Consider the following 25,336-nt stretch of genomic DNA (forward strand, 5'->3'; position numbering starts at 1 on the left):
CTAATATTGGGAGTCGAAGATCCGAAAAGCGGGGACGAAAGTCTATACGGTGTGCCTTTAATATCCGTTATTGGTTGGTTTTTTTCGCCGCGCGATCGGCAGCCGAAGGCTGATCCAGCGCGAAACGAGGTAAGTACAGGCACAGCGATACTTTTACCCGATAGAAAGGCGATCCCAATCGAGGGGGTATCTGCTTACTCGACGTTGGAAAGTCGAGATAATCAAGCGCGGTAACGCGAGAGTTCCGTGAATTGTTTGATCGACGTCCGTCCGTTCCTAACGAGGTCCGACAGAGAGCTTCTTTTCCACGAAGAAACCGTTCCGACGAAACAAAGCGCATTTCCATAGGAAATAACATTTTATCGCCGACGAGAGATCCGCCATTGTCTGCGAATAATTGATTTCGGTGAGAACTGCGAGCAGGGAAGTATTCAACAAGTCATTTCTGCTCTATAGTTTGTGTTTCGTTCGGTATTTGCCTCGTACCGCAACATCCTCGATAAAACGTTCGACGCAAGGACCGCTGGCAGCGCTTTAACGAGGTCCAACGCGCCTGGAGTCGACTTTTTACCGTTAAGAGGGGTCTGTAGAAAATGAAAGAGATTGAGAACCAGCGATACAAAATTTAAGGGTTCTTCTATCGAGGAATAGTCGGAAACGAAGAATTTGATTCCAATGCCAAAGAAGCAATAACCACCCTGCTTATCGAATCCAACAACCCAATCCCTTAGACCTTCTGAGGTCGATTCACTTCACCGGAAGAGAAGAATGGACCAGGATATGGAACTCGACCAACCGATCCCAAGATACGCAACATTGTTCAAGACTTCTACCAACAAATACATGGACAGGAAAGAATTACTCGCGAATACCTTCTAAAGAAATCGTGCATTAAAAAGTATTCTTTAAAATATTCCTGGGTTCGTTCGAATCGATCGACACACTTTTCCTGTTGCCGTAGGGCCAGGACAATTTCTGTTCCACATTATTTTTCTATTCGATATTTTATCGTGCTATCAGGGAAACGCATTGGGATTTTAAAAGGTTTGAGAGGCGGAGAAAGTAAAGTAAATTTTGCGGAGTCTGGAATGACGCAGAATTGGGTAGAACAGTGTTTTCTGGTACAGGTGGCGAAGTGTTTGCGATTTCGAGTGACGCAGTGTTTGTATGCACGGACAGATTCGGTATTCGAAAATATTTGCGGAGACGAGTGAATTTACACATATGGGTGGGTACATTACACAGACGTTTGGTTGAGTTAAAAACGGCGCAGCGCGAACATCGATGTTATTATTTTGTAAAAGAAATTAATTTTGTTAATACTTCCGTGTGGTACGTAATACTGTTCACGTTTCTTTCGCTCGAACCGTCAGAGTGATAAATTAACTTCGGTCTCGGAGACCGGTGCCATTCTTTCTTTCTCACCCCCTTCGAGATCATTTCATCCGAAGGATTTCCATTAAGGCCATTATGTAGACAACTATTGTAATTTTTTCTTTCCACTGAAAGTATTCCATAATAAAAATGTAAATTTTTATAGACGTTCGTTGACCGTTGAATGTTTTGTGTTGCAGAGAGGACACGGAGCCAGATCTTCGGAGCCGGACTGCACAAGTAAGAAAAGCGTTTGATGATTCGTTTAAATTATAATAATATCGCTGGGTGGCGAGGGAGCGATTCATCAGGGGCATTAATTTCGGACGAATTTCGTGTTCTTATACCTGGCGATTATTTCGAACGGTCGACCTTCCTAACGTCATCCCTGCGCGATATTTTATTGGACGTCTCGAAGGCCTCGTAGAAATGAAACACAGACGCTCGCGATGAATTTTCCCGAGAGCTATCGAGCGTCGTCGCCGACTTCTCCATTTCTGTTCTCATCCACCCTTCCGTGGAATTAAAACCATCGACTTTCATTGTGCGGACGTCTCCCGGCGACAGGAATGAAACGCACCCAATGATAGAAATTTCTGACTTATTACTGCCGTCGCGTTGCCCTCGCGACCGTTCAACCTAATCGCGGCGTTGATTTTTCCGCGATCACGACGTTTCTTTTCCGATTCCTAAATTTTTGTTAGATCGTAAGATTCGAGGAATCTTGTCGATTCTCTCAGCGTGAATAGGAGCCCAGGTGAAACGTAAATTCGTTAATTTTTAATTCTGGTTCTCCCCCAAGCTTCGTCTGCGTCTGCTGGGCGTTCGGAGAATGTCAAGGGAGTAATTCAGGGTCTAAACCCCTTAGCGTGGAGCGGCCAGGGGTAGATAACCTGGTCGTGATCTCGGGATCAGGTGGTTACGGACCGTAGTTCGCGTAAATTCAGAAAATTAGCCACCGTGTGCGTTGGTCACCGGGAACCAAGATGGCGTTGGACTCGTTAACGCTCGGTAGATCCTCGATAGCGATTTCCTCGCGGCGTCGGGTCATCATCGACGCCGGCGTCGGGGTTCTTGGTATTCCAAGAGGCGGATTGCTCCTCGTTTAACAAGAATGATCGTCGGTGATCGGCGTCTGGTACCCATCTACCCGACAAGCGAGGTGGAGTGCCCACCCATAATAGCCTCTCTCACGCGATCTTGAATTTAACCTATCGATCAGAGAGAGCGAGAGAACGGGGTACTCGATCGCGCGGAGTGGCTCGAAACGAGGGACGATCCGTTCGCGCGCTATTCCTCCAGAACTTCAAAGAATCCTGCGGCACGGCCTGGAACGAACGAGGATATTACGCAAAGTGTTTTCCTTTTGTCTCGAGCCTCGTTCAATCCGGAAGAAACACGAGCCACCGACGAGCAAGATCGAGGAAGCGACGGAGAACGGATCGTCGTCTGCTATTTTTATCCACTTTGCGCGCTGGGAAAGCCGTCTTGGGCTTTCGAACCATCTAAGCTGTTAATATACCCGGTCAGGGTGGCATTTATGAACAACAAACTGCTGGCAATCGCGGCCAACCGAGACGCTTTTGCAAATTTTCCTTCCCTCGATCGGTGATCCATATTAACCCTTAAGTGGACCCTCATTCTCAACTGAATTATTTTACTTAATGTTGATTTTTACCAAACTAGTGAATGAAAATCAACTTTAAAGTATTTAAAAAATAGCGAACTAATGGAGGATTACGTAAATTTTCAAATAATTACATTTACATATATTAAATAATTATTAGTATAAACTTGCAGAGGGTCGCAGTGACTCGTTATTTTTTCATTTAAACAACGTAACGTTTTAATAATCTGTATTATTCCATTAGAACTATAGGGAATTTTGCATAAATTGTTTCCAAATGCTGTGGACCGCATAAATCGTTGTCACCGGGCCGCATCTGGCTCGCAGTTGCCCATATGTGCCCTAAATGTTTTTCTCAATTCAATACACTTTTCGAAACGCGGTCGCGAATTGATACAGTCCAAACCATAGATAATTCCTCCCGATTATTACTCTGATTACTTTTCACCTGTGATCGCAATACAATATTAAATAATATTATTATCGATACTCGATCACCGAGCTTTCGAATGGAGGACTTGCAGATTTCGAAGTTAAATCCTCCTGGATGATTATAATATCGCATAGCAGAAGGTATTTTTGACATAAACAGATGAATCGAGTAAGTTCTCGGTAGGTTGGACGCAATCGCGAAAGAAACAAACCGCGAATAAGCGGTGTGGTAACCGGTCTGATCGAGTTTCCTCCAAAAGGACGCCATTGATACGTACAGCGTGTCTTTCTCCGAGATTGGAACCGTTAACGGAGATAAAGGAGCCGGTTTAAGGTCGCTTCTGCCGGAAGAACAACTATCTCTTTCCTCCGTCTTTCTTCTTACCGTCTCGTCGACTTTCCACCGAGTTTTCCCTCCGTGCATTTTTCGCCCGACCACGCCGTTCCTGAATCGACTCTCGTTGCAACCTCAACCTTTCCCCCAACAATTATCCTAACCTTCCTCGAGCTGCACCGTTGCATTCTCACACCCCTCGACTGTTGGGAAACCACGCTTCGGTCGACGTACAGTTCAATCCGTGCTCTTGGAGGAACAGACGGACAATTTCAGAAAAATATCGCTGAATTTCTCAGTTTCTCTTTTCTCGAAAAAATAGTTACGTGTTTAAATGGAGAATCGTTTGTTCGACTAAATCGAATTATAGAAATTTGAAATTTTCAGGACACTAGTTCGCGATACGTTATCGGTTGCTTCGTTTCATGGTTTCATTTTTCCGAGTATCGTTTCCAGAATTGGGCGAAACGTCGAAAACGAGATTAGCTACGAACCGTGTCACCGAGTCATCGGAGGCTCTTAACGGGTCCGAACGCAATTAGTATTCATAGCGCGAGTCGCGCGGGGAGGAAAAAAACGGGAACTTGTTGATTACCCCAATAGTACGGAGGGCAGCGTTCGGTTAATTGCATCGCGGTACGCACGGCTAATTGCGAGGATCGAGTGTACGTACAGTGGCCGATGTTCGAGGCCGACCGTAATCTTTCTCGCCGGTTCTCGTCGATCCATTGCCGCGAAACACGGAATTTTTTACTCTGTCTCGTTGTTCGTTGATATTTGTGAAATATTTAAAAATTTTTTCGAAACGAAATTTAATAACTGGCCATTCGTCCTTTCACGATTGTCACGGTTTCAAATGAAAAATGGAAATAGATTCTCTATTAAGACGAGTTTGACTCTAGCAAAGGAAAAATGTCAATAGTTGTTAAATTACACTATAACAGAGCCTTGAAAATTTTTATATTCTCTGCGAGACTTAATGAACAAAAGATATAAATTTGCAGATATTACCTTTTATCTTAAATTGTCAATAGTAATGAGATACTAGCTCGATGAAACGTAATATTTCTTCTCCATGGTAGATTTATTCCAGCAAGCAGTGCACTAAAGCACTGTTAGTCAAGAATGATTTCACGACATTAAGCTAGATTGGGCGGAAATACACGGTTTCAAAGTGTTCCGGCGATAAGGCTACGTGCTGTGCACTGGACAGGAGACATTTTTGTAAATGGGATACTTGGTTGCACCAGGTATCATACGCCCAGGTTTTGCAATCGAACAATAATCCATAACTAGACAGATATCCATAACCGGCACTTTACCCTATTCGTGCTGGGAATTTCTAGTCGCGACGTAGCGAGACATTTAGTCTAGACGTAATTCTATTTTGAATTAAACTTAATCTTCGTGGAATTCGATCGTTCAACTTATTTTGAAAAAAATGAGAAAAATGTCGCGGGTATATAACTAATGACCTCGATATACACGCAGATACGTTTGCATAAGGTTCGAAAGGGTTAATAATTGATCATGGTAAAATGCTCGAAATTCGATTTAGAGCGATATTCGGTTTCGTTATCGGCCAGTAACGCAATCAGAATTTGCAACATCAACATGAATTTCAGTCGTTCAAATTCAGTAATCTGCACACAATTTATCACACTCTGTGTCACGTACAACATCTATGCAATGGTTCAAAATGACCAATTTGCATACAAATAGAAGGAGATTCAATTTTTACGCTCATTGCGTAAAAAGTGCTGTTGCCGTGACAGAAAGTCGTTAAAAAATATTTTATTTGTACGAGGCGAGATCGTGCTTTCTAGCAGTACGCGCTACGAAGCAGTTGAATTTTCTTAAACAAACTTTTATTCAAGTTTTATTACATTATATTCTCTCATTCGTATTGGAGAAATAATTGCGTTCAGCATTGTTGTAAGTTCTTTTTTTTATGAATATTTGAATTACGGTTTTACATTTATCGATATAAGTGTAAAAATTGGGGTTGAAAGTTGCGTTGGTATAATGCAATCGAAGAAAAACAGATAATTCTATACCACAATCAACTTTTAAACACACCAAATGTTCCGTGATATTTAAACGAACGAAATAATCAGAGGTTATACGCGAATATAAATTGTCGCAGCTAAAGTTCCACGACCTCCGTTACAAGTATTGATGATAATAATTAAAATAATAACGAGTATGTACCTATAAACGCGTATTAAGCAAGATCTCTGGCGTCCAATTTGTTCCCACCATGTTAATAGGACTTGTTCCCTATAATCTGTCCTTTTCTCGGCTATAGTACTTGAAATAAATTTCGCAATTCTGCAGAGAGCTTATATACAGAGCCGAAACGTAAATCTGTGTTCTCACCCTCGCACCGGGGCGCCCGAATTGCCGCGGGTCATCCAGGATTTTATGTGTACAGAGAGTTCCATAACATGTGGTGCTTAATTTAGTTGCGCACGGGGAACGTAAAAATAATGAAAAGAATCCCCCTGTACCGTTCTTGTTTCCGAGGCGCAGCCATTTTGGTGCTCTGGCTGCTTACTTTTTTACGGGAACTGTTTCAAATTGCTGCTCTCGGCCTGACTTTCTCGATACTATGAACGTTGAATTCGTTCTCCAGTGGCTCTAGAACTAAATCAGTGGATTTGAGGAGGTCTGTACAGAAACTACTTCCACAAATTCATATAAATAATCAACTACTCCAGAAAATGATATTGACTTGTAAATTTTTCAAATAGAACATCATATGTACAGTACGCGATTGAGAATTGTTGGGAGCACAAAAATGGCTACGACTTGGGAAGAGGGTTAAACAGAACACGTTTTTCGCTCGATCGAGAAGCAATAGCAAATGGAAGGGCGAATGGTGGGTTTATCCGTGGGCAAAGTTCCATCCCCGCATGGTCGCGAAGAAATTAGGATCCCACAGGATCGACTTCCAAAAGAAGCTTCGAGTTCGTTGGTATGTATCTTGTTTGGTCTCCCCCGGTGGCCTCCGAAAAGTCGGCACTTTTACTCTTTGCTTTCGCGGGATGGCGGTCGGTCGCGACGAGGCGGGTAACGCGAACACGCGTAGGAAGAAACGTGGAAAGAGGAAGAATGGTCGAAGGGTTGAAGTAAGAGGGTGGAAGTAGGAGTGCTCTCGAAGAAGAGACGAGAGAAGAGAGGCGGCACGCGACGGGGAGAGATACGCGACGCGGTGTGCCCTTCCACGGAGGCGTTCGGACAACGTCGGACGAGTTCGTGAATCGTCGGCGGTCGATAGAGCAAACACGGCCGCGCCCCAACCCCCCGGGGGGCTCAGTGCGCGAGGGGTACTCGCTAAGGGTGGGTGTACGTAGGTGCGAGCGAAGGGGGGCTAGCCGGAGGGGATCAAAACCACCCCGTGACGGAATATCATAATTATTACAAGCGTTACGCTCCTGAACGGGGGTGGGGGCCTTCGCGAAGGATCTCGTCCTCGCGAGGTCCGTGGAACGGCTCCGTTTAATTCGAACAATAAATACCTAATAAGGCAATTTATTCGTGACCTTTACTCCGAACGGTTAAAATTGTTATCCGTTTACTGTGATATATTTCATTCTGTAGCGGTCCAAAATCCATTTTGACCCTGGGGCCAATTTACGCTTCGCCACAACGACGCGAGCGTGTACAATCATTTTACAATGGCGGAGAATATTTCATAGGCCGTTTGTCAGTCATCGATATCATTCACGAAACATGGTTTTTTTATGGTAATAAACGAGAGGGTGCAATTTATTTGTAAACGAACGTAAACGTATATTAAATAATAATTTTATTCGTTCCACGCGTTGGGTATACAAACTTGGGAATAAATTGAAACGGCCCTTTCATGCTCGCTTGCCCCGCCATCAAAGAAATATGGATCGATAATGTATCCATTAAGAATACCGCATTATGCGTTGAGGGATCACCGATGTTAGTATGGCAGTCAACGATACCATTAAAGACTAGGATCGGATTAACGACTGTCCTCTGATTAACGCTTAATTAATTTAAGAGAAACTCTGTAGCAATCCGTCTAAAAAAATTGACAATGGAAAGGAAAGATTTTTAATAGGTACGAGCACGATTATGTTCGCTGCTGGATCCGTTTAAAAAGAACGTAAGAAAATGACGGTCTTCGAAAGAGAAAAGTTCGAATTTCGTCCAGAATTGAAGTAATTTTGTTTAATAAAACAAAAACAGCACCGCGATAGCTTCGTTATGTCTCCAAGTTTTTATCAACGCCGGGTCAAGAAAAGTCGTTCAGAGGGAAACGGATTTAAAGTTTTCAAGTCGTATTCTGTGACCTGTATAGTATTCTCTTCAAAGGGCTGTAACTTTTTTAAGTCCTCGAATATCGTCGTGCGATTCTAAAGATTTGAGTTCAAGATTTTAGGGCTTAAAACGTAGCAATTGTAGCAATTAACCGGTATGAAAACCTACCTTGATCCTGGAAAGATCGAGTTCACAAACCGTCGTATAAAACTCGTTGAATTCACCCACGTTTCTTGTAGTTTCGATCGGTAAACGATCTTTAAACGCGAGTTTTTTAAATTTTCCAGTGCTCTACTATTCACGTGTAGTTCTTATAAAAAAAAATAAAGCTCGGAATAAAATGTTTTCAGATAAAATTTTCAAGAAAATTCAGAGTCCGGTATGTAAAATTTTGTTTCGACCTATTTTTCGAGGAGGAATCGTCGTCTGGTTGGTCGTGGCACTAACAACGGACCACGCTGTGTATCTGTCGATTAATCTTTGCTTGGTCACGGGCCTAGGAAAGGCTGACCGAAACGTCTGACCCAGTACGAGTCGTAGTTCCTTCCAGGTCTGATTTTTCTTTCTCCCCGCAATACGCTCGAGTCGGGCCATTTATCGAGAGACAACGACCGCTCGAAAACATTCCGGTTCCGTCGTCCTCGTTTTCAACCCCCGTTTCGCGAGTAATTTTTTCCTCTCGGCCGGTCTCGTTTTTCGTTGCTCGCATCGATTGCCTCGGTAGAGCTCGGTTAAGTTGGCCGTGTAAAACATTTCAGGCCGCGATACGCGCCGCGCCGAGGCAACTTCGAACGGAAAAGCAATTTTCTGCGTCTACTTGAGCCCCGAACAAGTTGGGAACGGTCTAGGCGGAATTAGGTTATCGGAGGATTTCTTCTTTCTTTCGTCGCAATTTTCGAAACCCCGAGAGCCCGGCAGAAGCCACGAAAAAATAATAATTATCCCGAGTATTCTTTGCCACCGTCTCGAAAATTACCCTTGGTTCAAATTTCAATTAACCACTCGGTCGTTATATTTGTCAAAGTGTCTCTTATTTTAATTGTTACACTGTGCACGAAATCTGTAACCTTCGCGAGACAGGGAAGATTAATTTGGCGCTTGACGCGTGTAGAACACAACGTTCTACGAGAAACAGTCAAGTTGGACTTATAAGCTCGTGTCCAGAAAGTCTCGTACCCTCGAGTCTCGCGTGGGAGGGTTAATATAACTGTTATTCCGTCGAGAGAAGATTCCAGTGGTATAATACCCTCTCCAGTCAGCCTCGAAAGTTAAGCGCAGACCGTGGCTTATACGAACGTACGGCCTCGAACTTTGTTTAAGAGTCCTGCAAGGACTCTCTATCGCCAGTCACTACTGCCAGTCTAGAGGAGCGTCCGAGTTAACGTGCATTCGAAGACTTGGTATAACTTCTCGAAATCTTTCCCTCCCTCTCGACGGAGATTTAGGAATTACAGAGAATATCTTCTCGAAATTTGTTTGGTATGCTCCTGTTCCCGTTCGAGATTATAATTCCGAAATCCTCCCGGAAGGAAAGTCTCTAGTAATACACGGGAGCATCGTTTCTCGAAATATGTTATCGCGGTACTCGACTATTTTCGGTGCTCGAGAAATCCAAGTATTTTTTATTTAGTTTCCTACGAATCACGGCTGCACCACGAATTATGGAGCACCGTGTATAATGGCTGGGTACGATCGGCACACAGGGTGCAGCTTTGATAATGTCGAGGTGGCGTAGCGCGTCGAGGGGATGGCGAGAGTAATCGAGACGAGTATTCGGTTCCCCTATCCGGTTCATCAGCATTACGTTCTTCGTTTCTTGAGCATAAAAGGCCGACATCGCGACACGGCGTCGTCACGAAAGAAAGGACGAGCGCTAGTTTCTTAGACGATCACGGAAGCAGCGACTTCAAAGCGTCAACGTGGCCCCGGAGTTTTTTTCATCCGGCGGCGGCGTCGTTCTCGTCCTCGTCCGCCTCCTCGTGTTCGTTTTCGTCGCGGGCCACGGGCTAAGGAGGCATGCGCGTTATGATCCGTTTCAACAGATTGCCAAGAAGATGACGCGAACCGAGGTTGGCCTCTCAAAGAGCCCGATGAAACCATCCGTTGGTATCACCGTCTTGTGTTTACCCCGGTAAAGAGAGTGGAAGATAAGGGGCGTAAAAAGGAAGAAAGGGAGGAGACCAACGCCGGGTGGAAAAGAAGAGAAAACGTTAATGTTGGCCAGAAGATGGAAACGGGTGGGGGAGGGACCGGGTGGCAGGACGCAAATGGGATTGCCTCTCAAATTCCTCGAGGGCTCGTGCCAAGGACGAAGAAAGATTTGAACTTGGAGCCGTTTCCGTTTGTCTGGCCCGATGGTCTGATAAAGACGCCTCCCGTCGTTCTGGTAGCCGAGGGAATTGTCTCGGGAAATTAATTCTTCGAAATTAATTCCTTTGAGCTTGCCGCTACGCGCCGCAAAACATGCCTGCCATATTTATTATTCGCTCGTTCGAGCTCGCGCGACGTTTCCCATTCGGTGGTTCGTATCGCGAAGAGGTGACGCGTTCGAATTATTTAAATTTATTACGAGAATTCTCGTATTTTCCACGAAGCCCTGTGCACAGGCCAGTCTGACCCTTTCGCGTAGTCAATATGACAATTATAATCTACTACTACTACTACAGTAGTATTCAGATACTAAGATTAAACGTAACAACGGGCAAAAGTTTATCGTTTCACTCTTGAAATCATTTATTTGGCCTGGCAACGAAAGAGGTTGCGCACCGCTGCTTCAGAGCGTCGAATAGGGGTGAAAGAGGGCAGTCTGAAATATTTTAAATACGTCCGCTAACCTACTCTCAAGCCTCGAAGTGGAACTTATTTCCGTTGCTCCCACTTTCAGGCCGCGATGAGGCTGATTTGAATCCCTGCTTTGGATTTTCTTTCGACCGTGTACAGTGGAACTTCTAGGCCTTATAATAAATATAATAATAATTAACTCGCACGAACAAGAACGGAGAGTATCTCTATGAACCGAACGGCGACTAAGAGAGGGCGTTTAACGATGTCGTTCTCCGATTTTGTGCATAATGTTCTTCCCGTCGATTCAACCCTCGGGAGCAGCTATCTCGACGTTGAAAGAGATTCTCGTTAAAAAAGAAAACTACATCGCGGTTTTTCTATAAAAGAAAAGCTGTTATCGCGAAGTATATCGCATTCTCCGTGAAAAGAGCGACGCGTCGATCAATAAAATTCGCGTCAACATTTTCCAGCGCGAAGTGGTTCGCGATGGAACGAGATCGCCGGCCCGGAAATCGTTAAAGTCGCCCCCGTTGGTGTAAATACTAGCGTTCCGTTCTCGCGCTCGCAGGTGTTTCCTGTGTTTAACCGACTTCGAGCCGGGCGTTCCTCGGGCTTCGAGGAGTTTCGAATCTCGAATGAAAATACGAGAACGGAAGGTTCGTTATAAGAACGACGGGTGGGCAAAGCTTTGCGGCGCCCGGGCACTCGAAAGATCTTCGTTCCGACGCGGGGTTTGAAATGCAGTTGCACGCAACGGGGTTGAAACGCGGCAGCCGGGGGTTGCATAGTTAGGAAAATTGCGCGATTCCGACGAAGACGATACACAGGGAATGAAAGTTCCGTGCGGGCGATTCAAAGCTCGCGCTCGCGAGTTTTCATCCCCTTTCCAGGGAGGCGAACCCCCGCCCACGTAGACCGGGCTCGACGCGTAAATCCACAAGAAGGGAACGAAGAGTAGCGAAGATTCCTCGCCTTTTTTCGTCCTCCCTTTCCCTTTCTCTCCCCCCTTTTAGCGTCGTTCCTTCGCAAAGGAAGAAGCACTTCATCCGATTGTACAAATTATTCTCTCGTAAACAGTTAAAAGGAGAGAGCTTAAAGCGGGCGAGTTTCCTCCTCGTTGCTCTTCCCTTATCAAACACGATGCTGCTCGTCGGGCCTCTGTGCCTTTGTCGCTGAAGTTACATCACGTTTGCAATTATGGGCTTTTGTGCGTCGGAATCGCTTCTCGAGTCTTGACTGTAAGTCGCGTAAGCGGTAAACAGAGAGTGGAGAAGTAATTTGCGATATCCGGTTACGATTAGGGTTCCCTTTGCCGGTCTCGCCCAAGTTATGGTTAATCGAGCGTTCCTCGTCAATGTTTCAATGAAAAATCAATTTTTTTCTCCTGGAATAAAAATTCATATACAAGAATTAAGTAAGGTCAAGAGACAAATACAGAGATGAAGAAAGATGAAAACATTTAAAGATGGTCCGTCATTTTTATGGACATGGCAGAAAAATGTAGAAGAACGAAAGGAGGGACGTTAAAATTATTGTATGCACGGAGGTCCGGTCCATCCTCAGAGAGCATCGGGAATTTCGAAAGCTGAAGATCGCTCGGGCAAGACGGACGACCAGCAAGGATGCAGATTACTCGGAGTGAACGCACGGAATGCCTAACGAGGACCTGCTCCTTCGATGGTTCCGAATCGAACCTGAGAGCAGCCTGGCAAGCCTTTCAAAGGCTACGATTCCTGGATTACGGGCTTCCGATTAAATTACCACGACTGGTCTTGACGTCCCCAGGGCGTGAAATATCGATCACTCTGCTTTGAGCACGCTTCTTAGATTCCAAGTTGCATCTTCCATATAGTCGCAGTCGCAACATCCGACTCTGACCGAGCATCCCGTCGAAGGGGAAATAGTTCCGGGTAAGATTCACCGATTGTTGTTCGAGGACCATTGCAATTCAGGACTACGGAAGTTCATATTGTCTCTCAAATGTTTTGGTTTGAAGAAAGCCTCTCGCCAAGCTATCAAAAAATTGCCAAGATCCAAGAGTTTATTTTAAAAGTGTTTCGAAGCGTTACAGGGAGTCGAAAGGACGATCGAAAAAACGGTTTGGCCAACATCGACTCGTTGTAGAACGCGATATCGTGTCTCTAGCTCGGTCGAAGCGATCGTGGAGTTGGTCCGTGGTAATTGTTCACCGCAGGTTCCCCGTTCTCCCGGAACGGTGGACCAACTAATAGCTGAGATTCCTCTGGAAACGAACTATCCGTTAGATCGAAGCGACTCAAAGGAGTCTGGAACTAATTTGCGTTCTTTTCCGTAGACGATCGCTCGGCAGAGACGCGGCAAATCTCCGGGAATAAGCCGCAGGTGCGGCTGAGAGGTCGTTGGTCTCGTCTTTCGCGAGTCGGCCAACCGGTTGGTTGGTTGGTTGCACGAGACACGTAGACCAAGCGGAAGCGCCAGACCACCGTCAAGGTAGTTTGCGGAGATCGAGAGTACGGAACGTGTACGCGCGTCGTGGAAACGTGTGTACCGCTCATTAGCAAGTGTCTGAACTTTTGTCAAGTTCTGGTTGGCAGCTACGAGCTCCCAGAGCTCCTTCGTTCTGGCGTTCCCAGCCGCTTTCCGTCTTCCTTACCAACTGCACGCGACGTCGACGCATTGTTCAGTCGTTGGCCCCGCGTTCCGGCGATCTAGTTACCTCGAGCTGACTCACTCGATGGGGAATCTTCGACCTCAAGGCCGCGCGTGACCTTCCCTTGCGCCCTTAAAAAGCGTGGATGATATTTATAAAAATATAAAAAGTGAGATCGGATATTCTCGCGTCGCCGAAACGTTCCGCAGTTTCTTCCTATCGGTTACCAAATTCGAGTTTGCACGGTTCGCGTAATATTTGCCGCCGCGATGGCAACCCCTTAACGTCACACGTGTCGTACGTTCGCGCGGATAGAGTCTCATTGTGGCGGTACTTCCTTCTTTCGAAATATATCTAGCGTCAGGGAAATGTCGAGCGTCGTTTCACGCACCCCGGCGCGATTTTACGGTCCGCGCGTGACACGATTGCGGGACGCAAATCCGTCGGAGCTTTCCTAGGTACACTCGCGACGAATCGCGTGAACGTCTGAAAGGAAACATCGCGTTCGATGTAATCGCCCTCGACCCGGCGAACCTTCCTCGTCGACACGCACTCCTTGCCTAGAGGGAGGAAAACACGGAACTGGGGTAAAGAGAAACGCGATCTAGGAACACGTCGATCCGGGGATCGTAAAAGCATTTTAGAAATTTAGAATTGTTCGTTCCTCATCCGCTAATTCTTATTTAATTCATATTTTATCCTATATAATCATTTTATAACGATAATACCTTTGCTGGATGTCTCTTCAGAGGGGTGAGCCGAGTGCAAAGGGCTAAAAAGGCTAGAATATTTTAAAAGCAATATCGAAACAACACCTCTTTGGATATCGTATCGCGAATAACGCGTTTCGATCGGAATAAAATATCAAGGACCGTACACGATTTGGCGTCCAATGACCCGGCGTTAAACGCGCGTCCTTTGCTCGTCGGGATTCAATAAACGCGAATTTTCGGGAATATTTTTCGTTTCACGGGGCGCGAGCACGAAATCCTATTATTACGCGTGCGTTTTTATTTTAATTCGCGGCGTGCACAGAGCGTGCAGTGACTCGAACGCGGGCGCGGCCGCTCGTTTGCCTCTATTTATGTCGCCTGCTCGACACTGTGTTATCGCGAGGGTCGCGTACGTGGGTGTGCGACTCCGGGGTAGGGTACGTCGGCTCGCGTGGACGCGAAAGTGGACGCGCGTACATGGTAGGAACCACACGGTGTTTGCACAGTCGCCGGCAAACATTGTAATCCGGTAACACTCCGGCTGCGAGGATTGGTTGTGGCTCGAGGGACGCAAGGGGGGTGTGTTCGCGTGTGTGGCCGCTGGCTGGGGAGGAAACGCGTGTGCACGGGTGTGCGCCAGTTGTTGTGTGTGTGACGGTGCGGGCGGACACGCGGGGGTGGTAGCGCCGATGTGCAGAAGGCCAGGGGGGCCAACCGGTGCTGGGAGGGACGGGTTCACCGTAGCCCGGTGCTTTGTGCACCGAGTGTCAGTCAGTCTGCGAATGAACGGACGAGCGAGCACATCCGGCTAAATCCGCTTCGAATTACGCTTCAACATTAAAACGAATGCGACCTTGTTCATAATGGAATTACGTAACGGCCAACGGGGAATTCTACCGTTCCCCCTTTTTCTTCCGTCGTTGCTTCGCCTACTCTTCCAACGGCGACGCGCAGTGCTCGGGATCGAGTTTCCCATGCACTCTCCGATATCTATCGATTCGATGTCTAAGGTTCCCCTGTGTTCCGTATAGCCGAAAAATTCGAATCGATTCGAAGCTTGAAACTCTCGAGTCTTTATAGGTTTGGGAGTGTTTGAGAGTTACTATAGGAGTTGCAGTATGATAGAATCGAGTCAAACCTAAAGAAATTATCAGATTTATGCTGTACTGTTTGTTAATGTCTCGAGTACCTTGAGTCTTTAAAATCTTGATAGGTTTAGGAGTGTTTGAATCGAACATGTACTGTCTTATTAATTAAATAAAGTTAAGTAAAATATGACATATTATTCATTACAAACTCGTCCCGATTCGCGGGTTCCGATTCAAGAAATTTTGAGGGTCGCATGAGCGCGAAAGACTACTCGTCATTCGGCGCCATTTACGACCTATTTCAAGAATGATCGAACTGCCTTATATTCGAGGCACGGCGAGAGACACTTCCCTTCGTACTTTCGTCCCCGCGACCCCGCCGTCGGTTATTATCCATCGATATCACCCTTTTTAGTCGTCCCGGCGATTATTCCCGCCGCCTTATTCATCGTGCAAATATCCGAGGATAATAATCGTTTCCCCCTCCCGGCCCTCGATCGGGGCTGAAAATAAAAGTGTGCTCGACGGGAGAGTGCAATTTAAAAATTTCGCCCTCGAATTTAACAACGACGCGAGGACGAGACCGCCATTATCTTTCGGTGTTATTCTCGCGTTCGGTTAATACTTCGCGGGCAGAGTTTTATCATCGTCCCTTCGTTACAATTTTCTCTTTAAAACCGCGAACTTATTACGGAAACTCACTCTGCAACGAGACAAGCATGACTTCGGGACGTAATCTACGATTTTACATTGTTATCTCTTCTTCGGTGTTCTTCGTTTAGATCAAAGAGTTCTTTATGGATCTTTCGCGCCCTCCACTTCCTAAAATTACAATATTAAATGTATGCAGCCTCTCTGTTTGCTTCGTTTCAACCGCAAACGACAAACAAACGCGCGGAGGGATACAGTTTTCCGCGCATGATGACACGAAGGGCGGTAACGGTTGATCCGGCCCCTGACGCGGCACCGATTCCCATTAGGTGACACTAATCATTCCGCTAATCCATCTCTCGACCCCGTTCCACCGTCATCCTCCCCCTTCCGGTCAATCCGAGCCTCTCCAATCTCTGCGCCCCCCGAGTCGGTTTAAAGATAACAAATGTCGGGCGTTTAGGGGCTGTGATTACGACGGGCCATTCGTTTCGTGCGTCAGGCCAGTTAGCCTGTTCGAGGTATCCTGGAACAGCCCTTTCTACCATCTACACCCCCGTTTCAATCGCCGTCTGCTCGCCTCCCCGTGTGTCGTCAATTACGTCAACGTGTCGCTGTTTCTTTCGACCTTAACATATACAGGGTGTTTGGCTACCCCTGGGAACAATTTTAATGGGAGATTCTAGAATAAAAAATAAGAGGAAATCATGAATATCAAACACACCTCTCTCTATCAATCGAAACTACCCTTGACGCACGAACGTTTCTTTTATCAAGCATTTGAAACCATATACGGTGCTTTGCAGTGGTATTCTTCGAGGAGAAAACAACTTTACAACTTCGTACTTTGAATAGGAAAATTTAAGTTCGATTCGAATTTTCCGTGGCTGGTTATCGGGACAGAGAGACGTCTGGAAATTCCAGGGGCTGGTTTCCAGCGGCAAACGTCGACCCGAAAATTAGTTGGATGCGTCGTTGTTCGGTAAAGTTCGCCGAATGATGCATTCGCGCCCATAGGTACTGTACATAGCGAGTTTATCAAGTAACTCTTGGAGTTACAGCCAAGTTCGCACCCCCTATCTATGACTGAACACCGCTTCGCACTAAATCGACCAATTCCGACCTTAACGCTCGGACGAAGCTCAGCGAAATGTCTCTTCGGAAGAGCCGTTACGTTCGAGCCTCTGGTTGCGGATTAACCCGCTTGTAATCTTCCTCCTTCACGCTACCGCGGACTTCGGCTCGTTCCGCTTCTCTATCCTTCAGTCAATGAATACGAAATGCCAAGTGTTGTACGACCTCATCCAGTCTCTCTTCAATGTCCACGGGGCCGTTGTTCCCAACTCGGTTCCGCTCCCAGTTTCCAACCGCGTCGCGTCATAAATGTCTAATTAAACGGGGCGAACTAATTTCGCGCTTTAACGGAAGCGGGACCATCAAGCGCGACGAGCTTCGTTTAATAATCGTCCGTCGATAATTCCACGGAATTATCGCGCGCCAACGATTTAATAAAAATACTGTCCCTCAGCGTCGTTGGATCGCGCGAAAACATTTTGTTTTATTCATCCGTACGAAATTAAAAAATTGAAAATCGATCAACCTGATAAATCTAGGAACTTATTGGAAGAAATTTACTCACTCGTCATCTTATAAATTGACATCGACACACTTTTACATTCACGAGGTATTCGTAAAACAGATTTATTCTTTTTCGTGACCATTCCTTGCATGCACAAATTTAAACAAAATTAACTGTTTAACCCTTCTGTCTCGAGCAACACACAGGTTGAACGCTCATAGCAGTTATAGTGGTCAGAGGGTTAAATAATATACGTTTGAAAAATGATTTGGAATCGAATCGTACGTCAAGGGGTTAATTCGGAGAATGAAATTTGGTTATCGCGCCGCGACGCGTCGTTTGAAGGAGCGATGGCGACCCAGGGCAAAAGGTCGCGAGGAGAAGGAACGCGGAAGATACGGAAGACGAAGTCACCGTAAACTTTAGCCCCGGAACGGCAGCGAGAATAGTTTGTACATTGCTCAGGCATTAATGCACTAAAGTGCGCGGGCGTTCGAGTCGGAGGCGCGAGGCGCGAGACGACACAAAGGAATGTGAAATTAAGGCAAACATTTCTTTTTCCTTTTTTTTTCTCTTTCTCCGGGGGTCTGACTCCGCGGCCGCGCAGATGTATTGCACCCGCTTTAATGAAACAAAGTGCACTCCTCCGGACGTAGAAGGAGGGAAACTTCTTTGAGCGCGGCGAGGAAAGATACTCCCGCAAAATTATTCAAGTTCCTCCTCGACGCGACGTCAACCTTTGCAGCGAGTCAGAGATCCGTGAAATATCCTCTAACCCGTGACGTGGAGGAGTCTTCTTAAAATCTGACCCGGTCGGTCGTCGTTAATTGATACCTTCTCGATCGGACGAGTCGCTCGTGAAATTGGATTCGATTCCGGGCTCCTCGTCGCGGTTGTTTTTTACCTTTGCCTTTCCCGACCTCTACTGTTAATCCTGTTTGGTCGCCATCCTTGGAAGCTGAGAACTCGTCGAGCCTACCTGTGTTTTAAGTACTGAAAAGTTTGTCGGAAGCCTTTCTCTAGTATTCTTTATAAAGAAAAATTTGACTCGATGACAGGATTTATAAAGGACGAAGAACGCTAGCAATTATAATTTTTCTCAAGTTTGATAGTTACAGTACTATGTTTGACGATTAAAAATTATCGAACGTAGGTTATGATAGTAAAATCAGCTTCGTGGTCCAAAAAGAAGCGCGATTAATTAGAGCCAGCAATAAAAAACTAAAGAGAACGGAGAGGAAAACGGAGAGATAATTAGGGGAAACAAAACAAGACGAGGAAAAAGAGCACAGCAACGTGCACATGTGGTCGACGTACTAAATGTCGTATAATGTTGTTCCCGAGTATATATTTATCCTTTCTTTGGTCTCCCTTTGTTTCTCCAATTTTCCAAATAAATTCATTCTGTTTTTGCAATTATATCCCATATCGAGAAATACCGAGTATACAAATATCTATTTCTGAAACACTATACTCCTCAATTTTGTGTAAAAATATTTCTTTTTACTAAATCGTACTGAAAGGATCAAACTATAGGTCGAAACGTTTACGTAAGAATTGATTCTGTAAAAGCCAGTAGCGTATGAAAATTGTCCGATTGTTAGGGTTAATTTCAAGGTTCTTTGGTCGATTGAATTCCAAAGTTCGCGCGACGAGACGTCATCGAACGTATTCATCTCGGGTCAATAAGATCGCGGAACGACGTCGATGACGCCTCGACCCACTTCCTTATCGCGTACCGGGTACCGTCTTATCAGCGTAGACGTCCACCGATGCGTAGACAGCAGCCGTTGACAAGTTCGGTATCGATAATAGGCGTCACTGGATCCGCGACCCTATCGTCGTGTTCCCGCGACCGCACATATATTATCTAGGCCTGGCGCGAGACAAGCTCGCGACGAGTTTGCATCGATAATTAGCTCGCCAGAGATTTCCGGCTAATTTATGCGCGCACAAGACCCGGAAGTCCGTCGAAACACGCTGGATTACCAGCCAGGTCGGTGTAACGTGTTCGATGCAGACTCGCAGGTGCTCGATATACGCGCAAGAATAACGGGAAAACAGGCGACCACGATCGAGCGGGACAAAGGGATAGAAAATTATGGCCTGTGCATTGTGCGGACCAAGAAGAATTAACGTCAGCCCGAGGGAATGTTAGAAACGTTATTTTTGTAATTGATGCGACGATTGTCTATAATTTAATTCGTTAAATCGTCGGAGAATTAATATTTCGCGGAAGCTAGGTAGAGTTATGGGCGCGTGTGAGCCTCCATGGTAGTTGTAACCGAGCTGTCGTTATCAGTTTTAGGTTTAAGCGTCGCGTTTAAACAAGAAGACGAATTCTATAGAGGGAGACATTCTCGGAGGCAGCGGCTCGTTATTCCGTAATGCGTTTATATCCTTTCATCCCCCGACCGAGCCCATGAATTGTCCGCGCTTTCTTGCCTCTCTGGCCCCAGCCGAAGGACTCGAAAGCCTCGTTCTCCCCGTGGACCAGCCAGATTATTGGTTTATTATAAAACCTATATCCGCGCAAGCATCTCTGCCAGCTGGGTCGCTCTCGCCTGACCCCACCAACGCTATCAAATCCCTGTCGCGAGATACGATGCTCGGACGATCGTCTATTTTATTTAGAACAATAATATCTGCTCATAGAAAAAACTAGAACTCGAGGACCAATCGTTAAAAATTGATACGTCACATTTTTCTGCGGATATTGACTCCATTGCTCTTTTAACTACTCCGTACTACGCGTGTACGGTTTTTTTGGCGTCGTAATTTGGCATATTGGGCCTCCGGCAGCGGGGCGGTTTTCTGGAGCGAATCTGGTAAAGGGAAAGGATGATGAGGTGTAAAAGGGGCGACGAATATTTAGGGGATACGTTTCCGGGACGCGGTGCAGTCGACGTATATCTTACGGAAACGCATCCCACCGTCTGCGGGCGGGTCGACTTCCATTAACTTCTCTTTGAGATAAATGAAGTTAATATTTGTACACAGCGTCGGTGGCTGCGCCCGGTGCACTCTGCGCCGTAGACCGCGTTGAATGCGCCGGCGGTCCACTCTCTATGGAGAAGCTCGAAAATCCCCCGGAGGGTCGAGGTAATATTCTTTAATGCACACACGTACACACACGCGCGTGCCGTCGTGGTTATCTTAAAATCTTGGCGTAATAAAGTGAAGAAGAAAAGGCCCTTGGAGCGTGCAGCCCGACCCCGGAGGATTTTACGAAAAAGATTCGAGAGACACGTGAACGCACGAGGGTGGAAAAGATCGATTTTTCGTCCCTTTTATCTTTCCTGCCTCGTCGATTCGTTGCCAAACACTTTTTAGTCGATATTCGAGACATTTATGAAAATACAGAAGTAATTGCGGCTCTCTGCAATTTACTATTTCAGTTTGATACCAAATTTCATTGTAACGCTTCAACGCAGCATTCTCGAGAGCGTGAGTTTGAAAAAAGGGGGCAAGAAACGTGTTTTTCGAAACTTGAAAGGCGACGGTCTCCCTTAAGGGTAGAAAAGGGTATTGTACGAAGCACGGACGCTTTTCCCCGCAACTTTTATCCCGCCGGTAAATGCGATCCACTCGGAACAGAAACAGGACCGTTGAAAAAATAAAAACGAGAGAAAGGATCCGATTATTACGGTCATCGCGGATGCAAAAACGTAGCAAGACAGAGACTGTCGCGAGGAGAATTTGCATGAATGGGGAAATGGTGGAGAGAATCAGAGGAGCTTGGCGAAATAGACGTCGGGACCGTAACAAAAGAGCAAAGAATTCGACGGCCACGGTATAACCAGTGAACAGATAAATTGGACGTATTTCGCTGGGGGTAGAATGTGAAAGAAAAATCGCTTGAAGGGGTAGTGGTAACGACACTGAGGGCTGTTGTCCTTAGTTTTTGTCGTTGGTCCTCGGTAACACTTTCCCTTGTTTCTGCAAAGTGAAATGAATCGGCCGGGTCAAAGGGCGCAGGGATTTGCCGCGGCAGACACTCGCAGCGATCTCGTGTCTGCGTTTTCGCGTCTGGCCGTTCAACTACAGCGCAATGTTCTTCGGGCTGTTACACATTTTATCCTTTAGGATGTTACCGAGTTATCTCCACCATTCGCCCAAACTGCACCCGCGAAGTAGAAAAGTAACATTTTTATATTTACGCTGGATGTTTATCGGGCTACAGAAATTTTTCATAAGATTTTCTTTAGAAAGCATTATCCATCAAAGTAGTTTGAATTGATTTTATATGAACGTATCCTTCTTATTTTGGGGACGGGTTGAAAGTTCCAATTTAAAATCTAAAACGAACTAGCATAAAATATTCTCTCATCTGTCCTTCAAGCTGTCACATCCCTGTCCAGATCAAGTAGCAAAAGCATTATCTCAAAATTGCATACGGTATCGTTTTAGCGTGAAAACAGTCGTTTCTGAACGAAGACTCGGGGGTGAAGGGATGTAAATGAATTCGTTAATACACTTCTGCGCCCCGAGTCTCTTCTTCGGACCACTCGACCGTTCCCCCTCCGTTTCGATTGGATTTTACAGAGCGACTGTTAATTATTCCCTTACAACCCCCTTCCGACCTTCGACCACCCTTCTGGCTTCTTTTCCAGCGTTGTGCATTCGCCCCGCAGACCCCTCGAGCCACTGGAAATATTAATTTCTCGATTTCCTACGAATCGTTACGCCGACCCTGGTTGTCGAAGGTCTGTCTTAATTGGTGCGATTAAATTAGACATCGACAGGCGAAGGGGAGAGAAGAAAACGACAAGAACGAGAAGTGAAAAGGGGGGCTCGTGTAATGATTGCGTCAACAGCGACGGAATTGAAAATTTACATGATTATCCGTCGAGAGATTAATTTATGGCGAGCGTACCCTACTGCGCCTCGATTTCTATGGTATGCGATAGTGATTGGATTAATCCAATGGCATACTCGATAATTACGTATCAATTTCTCAGTATTGCGTTCAGGTATTGAACAGGTATCGAAATTAGTAACTTGCACATAGGAGAATGGTTTAACCATAGATTTTTATTAATTCCGTAATTTGATATTTTTAGAAACTATTGCTACGATACATTGTTATGTGTATTGTCGTTTTTGAGTTCGTAGTAATGAAGCATTAATTTGAGTAATAATAAATATGAATGGTTAAAAACTACCCGTCGAAAACTGTATACCGAGTAAAATTTTAATTAAAACGTCCGAATGGGCACGCGTCGAAAAATAAACGCACGTTTCCGGAGGGGGTAAAACTTGACTCGCGCCCCTTTGATCCCCGTAAAAATATATTCAAATACGGTATCGTATCACGGGCGCGTTACTTTTAAATCGGATCCACATTTGGCTCGCAATTTCCATCGGATTTTTGAGCAGCAAAGAGCGTGAAAATCTCCCACAAGCTATCGACCATCCCTCGAACAATGCGTCGAACACCTGGGGAGCGCCGGGTGTTTAACGATCATCGATATTCGTCGAATTAGGGGCCGCTTGTTTTATCGAACTGCACGCGGCCCGGAGAGGATTTAAGCGGCGTCTGTCCGGTCCACTCTGCGACCCCTTCGCCGCCACCCCTGCGGCAACCTAAACTTTCGCCCGAAGCACGATGATTTTTCCTCTTTTTCGGGGTGGTTGCATTATCTGGGAGAGGCGATTTCGCTCGCTGGTTCGGGGGTTTCCTCTTCCTCCAGGGGAGGAGGGGGATGGTGGGTGGTGGTTGGGGGTTGGGCGTGCAAAAATCCGATTAGCGGGGAAGCGGACCGCCGAGTGCAACGGGTATAAGGGGTCTGTGCACGTCGACTGGAAAAAGTGGGTGTGTTAGTGGCTCCCGATATAGTTCAACCCTTTCCACGTTCGCCACCCCCGGCCTGTTTTCCCGGCTGCACTCGAAACGTCGCCTGTGTACTCGCCTGGCTATGACGTCAGCCTCGCCCCCGCCCCCTCTGCCACGAGTACCTTATTAATTTATGCGAACGTCGGCCAGATTTCGTGCCTCTTGACCGCCTCTTCGTGTTTCCAGTTTCTTTCCTTGCCTCCGCTTTTTCCGGAAGTCGTTCCGTTCCCCTTTCTGCCTCCCTTCATTGTTAGCCTCTCTTTCTCTACGTCTCTCTGTCCCGTGGCCGTTGACCCCTCCCCTTGCTTTTCGGTGCCCCCCCCCCCAACGGGTACTTCTTCTACGGCCAGAGGCAACTTGACGTCTCTCGTCGAATACCATGAAATTCAAGCGATGTATTGTACACGCGGACCCGCTGGAGAGGGAATTGAAAACCCTATTACGAACGATGGCATTGTTCGGTCTCCCGGGCGTATCTACGCATCTTCGCGGTACATACCATGACGAAATGCAGTTCGTCGGAACGGATTAAAACCGTCGTGGAAACCGGAAGCAGTCGCTTGTTATCCGACGGAAGAAATATAGAAAGATAAGCGGAGCTGGCAGGGTAGTTTCTCAGCTAATAACGAATGACGGAGTCATTCGAAGAATTTTATCTTTCGGTGTGCTCATATACACTCATATACAATATTCAGAGTAAAAATAGGTCGATGCAATTGCTCGGTTTTCTTAATAATTTCATTAGCCTCAGGTTCAAGAAATAATCGCCTAGGAATTGTTGCATCCGACATTGTTGTCGAGCAAAAGCTAGATTTGCCTCGTCTGCTCTTGACAATAGAGAGTAATCTTCCCAGTAGTTGTGCAAGACAAACTGTGGACTGTTTCACGCGCCAGGTACTCCATTAAACCTAAATCTCTTGCGTTTCCAAAAAAAGCGAAGACCATAGCTTTATTTTCGTTCTGTTTTTATTTTTCTTTCGCTCCGAATGAAAACAAAGGAAAATGTATATTCAAGGACCGCACGGTATAAAACAGTTTTGCAACCCGAGTTCACGAACCAATCGAAGCGCCGTGTTGCAGCAATAAATTTGAAAAGCTCATCGAGAAAGTATCTCGCGATTAAAAATCAAGCGCGATCAATATTACGCGCGTATAGCTAGAGAGTGAAACAGGAATCAAGGATTTCGTTTCAAAAATGTATCGTTTAAACACGATGAAATATAATAAATTGAAAATTGTTAAGGGTATTTAATATTAGTACGATGGATGTCCATGTTTCATTAAAATCAACTTCGATGTGTCACGTGTGCGGGTCTTTGGCTAAATTATTGCAGCTCTTGATCCGAGTGAAATTATTTAAACCATGTTTCCGTTCGACCTTTCGCAGCTCAATCGAAAATGTGTGTTTTGTCAGAGCGGCTTTGCTTTGCAAATTTGATTTTTGTCACACCATCGAACATTTTCGAATACGTACCAATTTGAATACTTCTATTCCAAAAACTTACGATAACTGCATACTAAAATTGGTTCTTTTCGATTACCTTTATTTAAAATTATAATAAATTTTGGTCAATTGTTTCTATCCTAAAATAAAGTGTGTACCGTCCTGTGCAAGATTCATACAGTACTGGGTTATATCCTCAAGGATATAGAAACTTAATGACACTTAAAAATGATTGGAGATGGTCAGAGATTGGACTTTTTCGCGTCTAAATTTTCGTGTTTTCGAACACTGTGCGTCGTCACGAGAGACCTTCGACATCCCCCTGTCCATCGTATGGGGTTCATGGAACGCCAGGCGTACATATCCGGTGGTCGGAATTTGAATTCCAGCTATTAAAAGAATGGCAGTTCCGAATCGTTATCGCCCGACGTCGGGGAGGGGACGAAGAAGAGGAAGCGGAAGAGAAATGATTCGAAGGCACTCGACCGATTTCATCCACGTTCGGTTATTTCCTTTTTCTCTCTGCCGCGAGCCAGGGGCGGAGAAAGG

At 45.8% G+C, this 25,336-nt stretch overlaps 1 long non-coding RNA gene across 1 annotated transcript in view; it reads left to right on the forward strand.

The window, feature by feature from the left end:
• LOC143345637 (uncharacterized) overlaps positions 1–25,336 on the forward strand; it is a 109,309-nt gene that overhangs the window by 73,732 nt on the left and 10,241 nt on the right. The window contains exon 3 of the long non-coding RNA XR_013080287.1: positions 1,575–1,614. This is a non-coding gene — a long non-coding RNA (uncharacterized LOC143345637). The remainder of the gene's footprint in view (positions 1–1,574; positions 1,615–25,336) is intronic.

The sequence above is a fragment of the Colletes latitarsis genome, chromosome 9, assembly GCF_051014445.1.
Source record: "Colletes latitarsis isolate SP2378_abdomen chromosome 9, iyColLati1, whole genome shotgun sequence".
In the NCBI taxonomy this organism is placed as follows: domain Eukaryota; kingdom Metazoa; phylum Arthropoda; class Insecta; order Hymenoptera; family Colletidae; genus Colletes; species Colletes latitarsis.